Here is a 13,659-nt window from a genome sequence, read left to right on the forward strand (position 1 = left end):
ACTGAGTCACCAGGCTCTGCACGAAGCAGTCTTACTCTTGTTGGGCACAAAGCCTGCTACAGTGACAAGGTCAAATGACCACCACACAGTTGAAGACCTTTTTTCAGGGCTCAAAATCCTTCCTTTACAAAAAGGAAAGTGAAGGAAGAAAGAAAGAGAGAGAGAGAGAGAGAGAGAGAGAGAGAGAGAGAGAGAGAGAGAAAGAAAGAAAGGCCAATGTTGACATTCCCATTTTTCAGAGGGGAAAATCCAGGCTGAAGGAGGCCCAGTAACCCATTCAAGACGATATATTGCATCACAGATTTCAGCTTTCTCATTCCCATTGTAGCTTGCTGTGCACAGCCACAGTGGCTGCTCAAATGAAGACTAATAAGCATTGTCTTCAGCTCAGCACACAGGTACTGCACTGACTACTCCAGCAAGCTGGGGTCTCCTCTCCCTGGAATTGTGCTCATGTTTGCACAGCCTGGTGACTGTTCCTATCCACTGTCTCTGCAGCATCACCCACACATGCCCCAGGACTGGATCTATGAATTCTCTAACTGCACTAATTAAGTCAGTGCACAGCAGAACATGACATGGTGGCTCACAGCATCTGTAATGAGATCTGGTGCCCTCTTCTGGCCAGCAAGCAGACAGACAGACAGAACACTGTATACAAAATAAATAAATAAATCTTTAAAAAGAAATAACTCCAAAGCTGTCCTCTGACTGCCAAACATTTAATATAATGCACAAACACACACACACACACACACACACACACACACACACACACACACACAGAGGAATACTAATAACAAAAAAATTTAAAAGGAAAGTTAACGTTAATTTCTTTTTGCTTCTGAAAAACAGGAATTAGCAAACTATTTTTTTTAAAGATTTATCTCATTTGTATACAGTGCTCTGCTTGCATGAATACACCAGAAGAGAGCACCAGATCTCATTTCAGATGGTTGTAAGCCACCATGTGGTTTCTGGGAATTGAACTCAGGACCACTACAAGAGCAGCCAGAACTCTTAACCTTTGGGCCACCTCTCCAGGCCAATTAGCAAACTCTTTAGTACTCAAGACAGAGGAGGCAGGAAAGCCTGAGGGAAAAGGAGAAAGGAAGATTAAAGAGTAGAAACAGAATAAATAACAGAAAGCACTATTGAGATATTCTAACCCAGCTGTGGTTTCCCCCATCAAATGGGTCCGGATCCTAAATGTAGGTTCTGGATTATTGGCTGGGGTTGAGCCAGCATTCTCCAGATGAGCAAAGAGATCTTATTAGACAAAACTATACAAAACTACATATCCCCGTAGAAATGTTTTCAAAAACTCACAAGGCTATACTATATTCCTAAGACACGGTATCTGGCAGAAATAAGTAATGCCTTCTTGGATTTAATCCATAGGAGACACTTAAATGTTCATTACATGTTAATTAATTAACTCCCCTCCCCCACACTGCCATAAATTTTAGCTACAATATTGTAGCTCAGACTCTACAGACATTTAAAGTTCCCAGCTCTTCCCTACCATTGTATATTTATAAAGGCCGCCATTCATAACCGCTTTGTTCTGGTTTTCTCACTTTTTCAATTCAAAAGAAAGAAATTGCTGTCAGTAGAAAAGGGGGTGCTGAAATGCTAATTAAGAATCCAACAACAGCCAGGCCCTTGTGGCACAGGCCTTTAATCACAGCACTCAGGCCCAGGCAGGAGGATCTCTGTAAGTGAGAGGCCAGCCTGGTCTATAGGGAAAGTTCCAGGGCAGTCAGTGCTACACAAAGAAACCCTGCCTCAGAACACACCCTCCCACCCACCCCTGTAAAAAAGAAAAGAATCCAGTAATAAGGGGTCGGGGAGAGAGCTCACTAAAGTGACAGCCCCAAAAGCATGAAGAGGAAGACTTGAGTTCAGATCCTGAGCACTCCCACAAAAACACCCTGATCTGTAACTAGAGCATTTAAGGTAGGGTGGCAACTTAAGGAGCCCTGTAGCTCATTAGTCAGCCAATCTAGCCAATCAGTGAGCCAGATTCAGAGAAAGCTATCAGGTTTTAAAAAAAAAAGATGGAGACCTATACAGGAAGGCAAGTAACAACTCCAGCTTATCTCTGGCCTCCCCATGCCATGCACCCACAGCAGAATCATGCACACACCCTAGCACACGCACACCCTAGCACACGCACACCCTAGCACACACACACACACACACACACTAGCACACACACACAAACACACTAGCACACACACACACACACACACACACACACTAGCACACACACATTGTAAATAAGAGTTCAGAGGGACAGAACGAATAGACAGATACCTTTGCCTCCTGAGGGCTGGGCACAGAACAAGCCACTGGGCGGATCAACTTTCTCTCTGGGCCTCGCAGTGGCCAGAGATGGAAGGGGGGTTCGGACCCAAAACTCCCCCCCCCTTTTTGTCTTTTTTATTCCCACCCGGGGAGGCGATCAAGTTCTCCCTCCTCCAGCGCGCTCCTTGGCCTGCCGCTCCCTCAAGTTTGCCTCCTCCTCTGTTCGGCGGCTGGCGGGGGGGGGGGGGGGGGGGGCGCTGATGCCAGGGCTCCAGTCTTTCCAAATACTCACCCCCGCCTCACCCCACGGCGTCAACTTCCCCGGCCCCCTCTGCGGCTTGTCCCACCCGCAAGCTCGCCCGCGCGGCACCGAGAAGAGCTCTGCCCCGGCGACGCGAGTGCTCCGACCGGACCGCGCCCTCCTACAAGAGGGGACCCCTAAGCGGTGCGGACTCCGCCAACCGCGCCCCTGATTTCTAGAAAATTCTCCCGCAGTCTGAGACGCGAGAGGTGGCGAACGGGGAGAGCACACGCGAACTCTCGGCCGCCTGCTCTGCCGTGGCTCGGCTGTGCACGCGAGAGCGCACACAGACACACACGAACACGCGGACACGACATAAACGGACACACACGGATGAGCCGGCGAGAAGCGCCTCTACCGCAATCAACAGGTCCCTTCTGCGCAGCCGAGCCGGGATGTGAAGCGGCCGGGCCTCTTCCGCACTGCTCTGGCACTTGAACTTCCCGCTGTAGTTCGCTCGCTCGCTCCCTCTTCTGCTGCAAGCCCTGCGCTACAGTCACGCGAGCCAGGCCGGTTGGGGCAGCAGGGGCGGCGCGTGGCGGCTCGTGACCTCTCTCCGCCAACCGGGCACCACTTTGCCACCGCGATCGTCCCCAGGGTTCCCTCCCTAAGCCTGCGCACCTACCTCAGGCTGACTGCACTCGATTCCCGGGGGAGGGCTGGGCTCTGCAGCGCTGGGCTCTGCAGCGCTCTCCGCTGCCACCCTGTGCCTGCCGTCAATGAAAGCAGCCAAACTGCCTGTGGGAAGGCTGACGCATCCTGCCGCACCTGTCACAGCCCGACGCAGCCAACTTGGTCAGCTCCCTTCCGCAGGGCCCCACACGCTTGCCTTCTACACGCAAAAGGAGGAAAAAGTAGAAGTTTCTTTTCCCCTCATTTTTCCTTTCTCTTTTCTCACTCTTTATTTTCTTCTTTCGCACTCAGATTGAGATGCCCACAGTCTCCCCCACCAGTCGCTTCCAAGTAACTTGTCCACCCCCCCCCCCGCCCAGAATTAAGTTTTGACCTCTTTCCCAAAGCACAAAGAAGTGGGAGAGAAACCCCTTCTATCCTACCCCTCCCTGATCTCTTTCCCAAGACCAGGATGAGCTTCCCTCTCTAGCTCTTGGAACTTTCATCCTTACCCAGACCTAATATATATATATATATATATGGCTTTAGCACGGGGCCGAGCTGTGGATTAGAGATTACATCCGATCAGTAGCTTCTCACCCCCAAATTTTATCTTTTCTTTTTCTCCATCTCACGCATCTTCCTGACAAATGGTCCACTGGCTGTGAGCACAGTGCTCAAGTGCACTTCCAAAACAGACTCAGGAGAGGAAGAACTGTGCTGGTGCTCCCTCAGGGAGGCTCACTCTGTCTTCCCCGTTACAGCAGCTATGCCTTTGACTGATAGAAAGCAGAAATTGAGGTGCTAGGCAAAGGTGGCCGCCCTCAAACACTGCTTCAGGTATATCCCTTCCCCGGGGCTTTGGAGCTTGTTCACAGAATGGCCCTAACAAATGGGAAAGACTGAGAAGTTTCTAGATTTCTTTGTCTACTCTTGCACTTTTCTTTTTTCCTAAGGCAGTTTTCAGAATGGCTAATCCACCATGTGGTGGCCTCTAAAGAGTGGGCCCTGGTCTCACACCAGTTGCTACCCAGGGGCTGAACACATGCCACAGGGCAAGAAACAAAAACTTCTAAACTTGTGCAGAGTTTAATTTGCCCTTTCCAAGACTGGAAGAATGCATAATAAAGTCTGAAACTTGCATGCACTTTGAGATCACTTGGGATCTCATGCAAGTGTACGTCTTAAACCCTAAATTCTGGGCATTCGCCTAGGGAACGCGGGAAAAGTGATTCCTACATCTCATGGAGACACCGATCCATTTTGGTTTGATTTTGGTTCTGTTCTCTTCGGTCTTAAGGGAGGGTGTTGGCATCTATGCATTAGATGAAATAAGGTCTGCTCTTGCAACCATTAATAAAGACCTATCATTTCAAAACAGTTACTTATACTTTATCTAATCTCTAAATGGAAAGGATTTCTCTAAATATTTACACCAGAACATTTGTCAGGATGAATCGTGAACAATTGCTGACATACTCCCAGAAGGAGAGGGCTGGTAGCTGGGGAGAAAGGAGATTTCTGGTTATATAATTTTAAGCAGCCCTAGAATTTTAGGGAGCTTCCTGCTCGATTCTAAAGAGCTTATATTAGCAAAAGCTACTTCAGCATCAAAAGAAAGTCAAGTAAAATATTTGAAAAACCACTTTAGTTTGTTGCTTTTGTAAAAATGACTTAACCGCAGGTTCCATGTTTAAAGAAGAGAAAACACATAGTTTTCAAAGGCTGGATATTGGTGAATCATTGAACTCATTCTGAGCTGTGATTTGAAAGGCAGTTTCTATGTGGAACCAGCAGGAAAGCTTCATACATTGATTGTGAGAGAATTACCATCCACTGAGACAACATAAATGCAACATGCTTGTGTTCAATTACATCGCTTCTCCCCAATAGCTCATAAATTAGTTTCTCTAGAAATGATTTCATACAAATTTGCAGAATTATAAACATTTTCTTTAGATCACAAACGGTATATAAAAATTATTGACAAATCGTTCTCATGGGTCTCTGGACTCTGAAGATGGCCGTGGTAGTAGGAATCATTCAAAGTCCTTCTGCAGCTCAACTGGGAGAGAAAAACTGGATTTTTCTATTACTAGACTGCTGGCAAATTCCCAAGAAATCCAATGAATTCTATGGCTCTTCTAAGTTGCAAAGAGAAGCAGCTAATTCCATCTCATTACGTGTATGAGAACACAACACATCTGCCAAGATACCTGGAGATTGCCGGTTGCTAAAACAATCTGACCAGCAAATGAATTCATCTGCCTATTTAAAATAGTGGTATTTGTTTCCAGATGATTAAACAAAGATCTAGTAGCCTAATATCAAAGGAATAAAGGAATATATGGAATTCGTTCTAGATTAGGAAGGAATTGGCAACGTTAAGGACAGTGAGCCCTGGGATCTTTATGGTTTTATTCAATTAAATATCCATCCCAAAAGGCAATAGGACACCCTGAGTATTCCAGATATGGCTATGGTTTCCAAACAAACTCTCCCCTGGATTATTGTGTGCAGATCCCTCTGTGCTGTTGTATGGAAAGATTTAACAGTCTTTCTGTTTCTTATACTGAAACTTTCAAATGATAGCTCCACTTCTTCATTGATAATTTCTGCTTATCTGACACCAGGCTTCAGAAAGGGGTTAGTTTAATTAAGTACAAGGAGTCCTAATCGCCCTTAGCCTGTTCTAAGTGCAGATTTTAGCTCTCCTCCCCCGCCATCATCATGCATTACCATCTTCTTATCATTGAGAGTCCTTTTGCTAATATTATGTCTAAATTGGCCTGAGGATGATTATAGAGATTTGCTTTTCTTTTTTCCTTTCTTTCCTCCTCAGATAATTCTTCTTACAAAGACTGAATTCCTGGGGCTCTTTTTATCTGCTGGGGAAGGGAGGAGGCAGACTTGCCAAGGTGACAGCAGTCCTTCTCTGTGTGGTTTTGCACTATTGCAGACAGACAGGTGGTTCATGAGGATTGTGATTTGTACTGCACTGGTGGCGCATTTCCATCTCGTGAATGCCATGGGTGACAACCTAGTGAGAAGAAAGTTGGTGGGAAAGCATTGTTTTGGGTAGTTTTCTGCTTTCTGTAGCTCTTGATTGCTCCCAAGCCTTAGGGACAAGGAACTAGGTCTGAGCAAGGAAGGAGCAATGTCTCAAGCATGCTGTGATGACCCTCCTCCCAAGGAGCCTGGCTTTCTTCAGTAAAATTACTTGTGGCAATTGTGGTTGTGGGATTTGGCCTAGGACTCCTTGAAACCCAAATTTTCCCAAATACCCCCTTAACAAGCACACTGAGCTCTGACAGCAAGCCCAGACTTCCACCTGGTTTTTACATGGAGTTTTCCCTAGTTTATGGCAAGGTGCTTTAAAAGAAGATAAGGACAAAAAAGTAGTAAATTACAATATTTGTAATAGTTGTATTTTTTAAAGTTCATTTTTGTAATTTCAGAGTAATATGTCAATATTACTTTACGTAAGGTTCTGAAATGCTTTATCATGAATGATTAACAATTAGACATTTAACTAGAAAATTATTTAGTAGCAAACTAGAGATCCCTAACCAGATTCAAATAATCTAAAAGGATCAAATGTCTAATAAAGTCATTTTGTAGTAATTTACCAAAGGTTTTCCTAGAACAACTTGAAAGTCAAATTTTGCTGCATGTTGTATTTTCAATTCATTTCTTTCTGGAGACCTAAGTTGTAGAACATTAAAAACCATAGAACTCTTTAATGGAGAAATGGCTCAGTAAAGCCTATTGACTTACAAGCTTAGCTACTGCTCACAGTGCATGTTCAAAGGGATATTGAAATGTTCGTGGTACCCTTTTCACTTGCTCTTATATCCTCAATGCTTAGAGTGACAGGAGTTAAAATGACAGTATTTCAAATTACCATTTTTCAGGTGCTTAGGAAAATCACTCTACTGACTCAGCAAACACAGATTTTTTTTTTTTTTATTTTTGAGACAGGGTTTCTCCTTAGCTTTTTGGTTCCTGTCCTGGAACTAGCTCCTAGCTCTTCTAGACCAGGCTGCCCTTGAACTCACAGAGATCCTCCTGCCTCTGCCTCCCGAGTGCTGAAATTAAAGGCATGCGCCACCACCACCGAGCAGTAAACACAGATTTAAATTAGAGTAGCAACAAGTTATTATGGGGAACAACCTTTCTAGTTCAAAGGTGGTTCACTTAAAACTTATGAAGTAAATTCATTTTGTTTCTTTTTTTGTGTTGCCACCACTTCCTAGGAAATTGAATTTATCTTTGATTTTCATTCATACTATATGCTATACCTTAGATATGCTGTCTCCAACAGATTTTTCTCATATCTCTGTCCAGCTATTTTTCTCAAAACTAAGGCATATAGGTGACGAATGTAGTCTAGTGAGGAAAAAAAATGTGTTGTTCCCAACCTCCAAATGAAACCTTCAAATTAAGATCTTAAAATGTCAGTGTGTTCTTCTTTTGTCTGTTAACTTGTCTTCCAGTATCAGCTGTAAAATCACCAAGAGTGCATCAGAACCTTACACCATAAGTCAGCATTTGCTGCACTGTCCTAAGCGGTGATCAACATATTCCACTAAGTATATTATCAGTGTAATTATTTTTTTGTATTCTTCCTTCTTATTCACGTTTTTTCTAAAGAGTGTAGTAACTGTTTTTTAATTGTTAGAAATATAGTGAATTTCTAAAACATGCCTGGTGTATAGTGTGAAACACTAAGAAGAAATAATAGATGCTCATATTTGAAGAGCATCTTGGTCCCCGATGGCCTGCTTCTGACAGTAACCCTCTGGTGCAGTATCATCCTACAGAGCCCTTTGGATAATCAAATAATGTTGAGCAAGTTTGGTGTGCAATATTTGACATTTGTCCACGTTGTAGCAATAGTTATCAAGATTATGCTATTTGAGCAGAATAGCTTATTCTCTAAACATATTGGGAAAATGACAATCTGGAGATCATAAAGTTAATTATTTTAATAGTCTGATACCCTCTCTATGGCAGGGTCAGAGCATAGTATAAATTATGAAGGGCAGGGAGATTCATGGGAGAAGACAAGCTTCATTCACTGACTCTCTGGGAGGCTGCTTGGGTTTTGATTCTTAACCCCATTCTCTGCAGAAGCAAGATCAATGCCATCCAAACGACATCTTGTAAAATGTCATGCATTAGTAAGGAATTGCGATTGTAATGATAAGATGATGCTTAGATTTTATTAATATGCAAACCAAAATTAGAAGTTTGGTTTTTACCAAGCTTCCAAGGAAAAAGCTCACAAGGTTGGAAAGGAGATTAAAGATGGAGTCTAGGTTTTGTAAATTAGCATCCAGGGTCCAGATCTGGGACTTGCTGCTGGAAAATCTTGCTGGATGGTAGCTTCTTTTGAGTAAAGACTTTACATTTTATCCTGAATAAATTTATTTTATCATCGTTGACCACCGTATATCAATCCAAATCAGTACGTTTTTTGTTTATTTACTGTAATACACAGATATTTAAAAATACAAGATTTCTGTTTTAAAGCACTGTGGGTTTTTTCTTTCTTCTTTTTTTTAAAGAGAAAATAGTAGTGCATAATAATTAGTATCAATGGTATTTTGCCAAGTATGGCTCCAACTAATAACAGAAAAAGCTCTCCACGCAGCCTGGACAGAACACTCTTCTAGGTAGTTGAGTAAAGAGCAGTGAGTAGATGAGCTCAGGGGACCACATTCTCTGTGTGTGCCTGTCTCAGGGGCACCCACTTGAAAGATTGAGATGGCCAAAGCCTCACGTGGCAAGGCAAGAAGGTAACTGGAGTTCCAAACCTCCGGAATTCCTCTCCATTCAGACCCCAGAGCATGGGATGCAGGGCAACTCTGCAGGCTGTCATGGAAGGCCCAGTGCCCCTACTCTACTTGCACTTCAGGGAGAGAGGCAGCTCAGGTGCCCCCCCCCCCCCCAGATATGGCCCAGGATGCTTGCCTACCTTAAAGCAACCTTGGGACCTAGCCAAAGCTCCCCTGAGCCAGGCGGAAACTCCCTTTGTGCTGGTGTCGCCTTGGGCCAGTATCAAGCCACCCGAAGGCTGGATGGGCATCACAGCTGCCTGGGGCTCTAGGCCTCCGTGGGAGTCTCAAAAGGAAAGCACAGATCCCTAGAACGAATCTAAGCAAGAAACAAACATTTCCAGATCCCTAATTACAAGGGGGCGGGAGTCAGGCTAGTGTAGGGTGCACAGACACCAGCTCTGCCTTGAGAGGGAGATCCCCTGCCTGAACTGTTATTTCCTATGGGAGGCATAGGATGAAGACTGGAAGGACTATTTCCTCTGGCAGCTGACTCTGGACAAGCAAGGAGACCCTAAGTGAATGCGGTGGAAGGGAGCAAATGCTTAACACAAACCCAAACAACTATATTCTCAAAATGTCGCAACACTGCCAGTTGCTCTGAGGTGACTGTCTTGACTTGAGCAAAAGTTGCAGGAGACTCCAGGTGGTTGCCAGGAGGTTAGCATTGGCTGTGCAGGGCGGTGGGCATGATCCCCGAGAGCAGTGACCCCTGGCGCTCAGAGGCTGTGGTGGCTGCTGGAGTGGTTCGCTACCTGTGAGCATCGGGGAACTGACGCCACAGGTTTCGTGGCCATGGCCAAGGGGCGCTGGAGAGACCGGAGGTGCTTCTGGCGTTCCTGAGGAGTCACCCCAGTGTTGGGCAGGGCTGGGGGGGGGCACCTCATACGAGATGGGAGGAAGGGAAGGGGAGAGTGGGATAGCTGCGGAGGGCGGAGGAGCTCGGAGAAACTGCAACGACCCCAAGAGACCTCAGTAACTTTCATTTTCAAGAGGGAAAAAGGGTGCTGGAAAAGTACAGGCTTTGCGATTTGGCAGAGGGAAAAGGCGCCTAAGGGGTCCTGGGTCTGTGCTGGAGCATCTCTGGACACCGCAAAGACTGCCTAAGAAGGGCAGCCATGGAGGAGGCTCTTGGAGAGATAATTCGGACCGGGTTAGGTGGGTGCACTGGGGCTGGGTGCACTGAGGTTTCTGATCCAGCTGTCCCAAGTACCCCAAGCCCCAATGGTTCTGTTGTCCTTGGCCTCTGGCAGGGCGCTCCAAATCGTAGTCACCCAGTCCCTTGGCTTTTCAGAGACCCCTCCTCACTCTAGCTACCAGTCTTGGGCAACAGCCTTGCCTCTCTTTCCAGGGTCGCTTGTTTCCTGGGTTTTCTGGTCACAGATTCCTCTCAAGCTCTCCTTAGCCTACCTCGGTTTCTCTCTGTTGCTGTCTCCCCGCCCTACTTTATTTTTATTTTATTTTATTTTTATTTCAATGAAAGTAGCTGTGATCAGGTGCTGGGCAGGTGATCCCAAGAGGTGATTAGGTGGGCTTTATGCTTCATCTTGAAGGTGATTTACCTGATCTCAAGGGGAGGACCCAGAGTTGTGTGCTTTGGGGACCTTCTGCATGGAAGAGCTATCCTGCTGAGGCTGTCTTCCAAATTCAGCCTTTGCTGTGGCTCTGAAAGTTTCCTCCCCCTCTCAGGCACTCCCCCCTGTATTCAGCTCTCCCGTTAGGCTCTCTCTCTTGTCTCCAATGTTCTTGAGAGGATCCTTTGTACATTTTGGCTTCTCATCTGAGAGCCTGGGAATACTATGTGGAAAGACTGTCCCCTATTGGGGGGAGTTCAAAAAGGTCCATTTCTTGCTTCTGTTTCCAGTGCAAGTCGGGTGGGGGTGGTGGACTCATGGCAGTAGCAGCAGAAAAACCAGGTTCCCAGTCCAACACAGCACTGGGGAGAAGACAGGGCCCTGAGGTGCTATCCACTGTTGAAGTCCAGTCTTCCCCAGTAGCACAAACCCATAAACTCTTCTGTCCTTACTGATGTATTTCTTTGAAGGTTACAAACCTCAAGGCATTTTTAATGTAAACCTGCCCTGAGAGTACTTAATAGTATCCGAAGGGTTCTGCAGTGCAAGGCTTTGTGCAAGGCTGGATGGCAAGCAGACCACTTTGAAAACAAAGTGAGATGTGCAGGCTTGCCTTCCATTTATCTACCCACAAATTAGAGAAGAAGCAAAGGTCGTAGTCCCTACCTGTCCCATTTTGTAATCTTTCAAAATACCCAAGGTTACTAATCTCTGAAACCTTTTTACCTGTATGCTTCTTATATGCCCCAAAATTGGAGTTGAAAACACAAAATGGCCTGGATATAAAATTCAGGAAACTTCAAACAGACATTTTTTGCAAAGCTTTAAAATATAACATCTATGAGGCTGGCTTTTTTTCCTGCTAAGTCTTTATTAAATGTCTATTATTTTCCCTACTTGTATTTGATATTTGAAAGCAGGCATAATATCCGCAAGTTTGATATCTGAGAAAACAGTAATCTTGTTGAGAGTATAATTTTTTAAACTTATTTGTAAGAATTCCCATTTACCACACATTTCTTTTTTCTGAGGTAAAACTTTTTTTCTGAACATCCCACAAGTAGCGGGAGCTGCATGAGCTCATGAGATGCACACACACACACACACACACACACACACACACACACACACACTGTGGGGTGGGGAGCAGACACTATGCATCAGTTATGCATAGTGGTAAATGTCTACTGGTAAATGATTGTTTTCTCTGAACTAGAAAAATCACAGGTGCCCACGTGATTCCAATAATGATTATCTGGTAGAGAAGTCACTGTATTCCTTTGTGTCTGTCCCCATCAGCTTTCGTTCTTTCTTGCTCAATACCCCAGATTCAGAAAATCTGCATCATAAAACGTGGAGGATTTAAAAGCTATGAGAGGCCCCCTTTGAAGAGGACTCCAGAGACTGCCTTTCTAATCCAGGATACTTGAGCAGGAAAGGATGAAATTGCAAAAGGCAAAAAAAAAAAAAAAAAAAAAAAAAGCAATTTAGTGAAAAGTTCAGGGAACTAGGTATGCAGAAAGACACTCACTTCTCACTGTCCGCTCTGCAAACATTTGTTCCTTAGGAATGTCAGTATAAGTAAATAAACAAACCCAATGAACTCAGGCTCTTGAGCCAAACCAGAAAAGAAGTGTTGGAGTCAGTGGGCAGAAAAAGCTTGTGAGGGAACAAGCACCATTCAGAGGAAACATAAGGAAAACATTAAATAAAGTGGAAAGAGCTTTCTTTCTTTCTTGACACTCGACTTTAGAATAACTTATTTTTTTTCTTTGTGGTCCATGCTTCCTCAGTATTACAAGTGTGTTTACTTGCCTGACTGAATCTTACATTCCCTCAGCTGTCCCAGAAGCTTACAGAAGGGATGCCATGGACTATTTTGTGCAATAAAGTACCCATTCTTCCAATTCAGTAAAGAAAATAATGCTCATAGAAATTGTCAGTACCTCTGAGCTCCAGACCCAAGCAAGTTAAAAGCCATGGGTGCAGCTCAGAGTGGACAGTGGGCTGTCTATCAACGCTTTGATAAAGATGGTGTGTCTCAGGAGACTGGAAAGGACCGCTGAGACCATGAAGACTGGAAGTAGGGCAGACTCCTGAACACCGGGATGCAAAGCTAAGGGCATTATAGCATTTTTGTATCGTAACAATGTCTTCCTAAAATTGCTACTGTAATTCATATTTGTTAGTAATGATTACATAAAATTATTTTTATCTGTCATGACCATTTCCAAATGGTTGCTAGAGGGAACCTTCAATGTGGACACAGTTATGCTTAACTGGATACTAATATCTATACTACATTCTAATTTAGGGATGGCCCCAGCTACCGAAAAAGACTTTACCTAGTCATCTTGAAATTGATGCACTTTCATTTCCTGAAAGTTATATTTTTCTATACTTTTTCTGTTGAGTCACACTGTTTATCCTTTGAGCAGGAGGGCAAATGTCACCTAGACTATGGTGTCATTGCTTTGGTTTGAGTTTCAAAGCTCCTTTTTGTGGATTTCTAGTAATGATAGTCTCGCCATGGATTTCTTTAGTGATTACTATAGTCACATTTCATAGATACATATACGTTCATATATGCATATGTATGCACACACAACACACATATATTGGTAGATAAATAGGTACAAACTCAGTTGTCTAAATATGTAATTTTACTGAAAAGCACAGGGCAGTGAGGATTCAGGAATTCAAAGATGTCATTGTTAGAGGAGAGAAGGAGAGAATGATTTCAGGTCTGGAGGAAGAGAGCAGAATGTAGAACAAAGAAGACAGATCCCAGTCTCTTGACATTTGATCCTTTGTGTTTACTTTCTCTCAGGAGTCAGGAATTGCTGTGTCCATGAGGAACTTGGAATCAGAGGTTAGAAGACACTCTAATGTACTCCTGTGCTCTTGGGAATTGACAGATTTTTCAGGCAAAGGGTTTCTGGAGGCCAGACACATCTTATTTACATGAAAATGTGAGAAATGACCTAGGGGCTCTCCCTGTCACACTGGCCTGAGAGCATTC

General features: G+C 44.4%; 1 long non-coding RNA gene across 7 annotated transcripts in view; it reads left to right on the top strand.

Annotated features, from left to right (window-relative positions):
- Window positions 1-13,659, top strand: part of LOC142835812 (uncharacterized) — a 43,234-nt gene that overhangs the window by 19,930 nt on the left and 9,645 nt on the right. The gene's annotated exons all lie outside the window — the stretch shown is intronic.

Source organism: Microtus pennsylvanicus, chromosome 1 (genome assembly GCF_037038515.1).
Source record: "Microtus pennsylvanicus isolate mMicPen1 chromosome 1, mMicPen1.hap1, whole genome shotgun sequence".
Taxonomy (NCBI): domain Eukaryota; kingdom Metazoa; phylum Chordata; class Mammalia; order Rodentia; family Cricetidae; genus Microtus; species Microtus pennsylvanicus.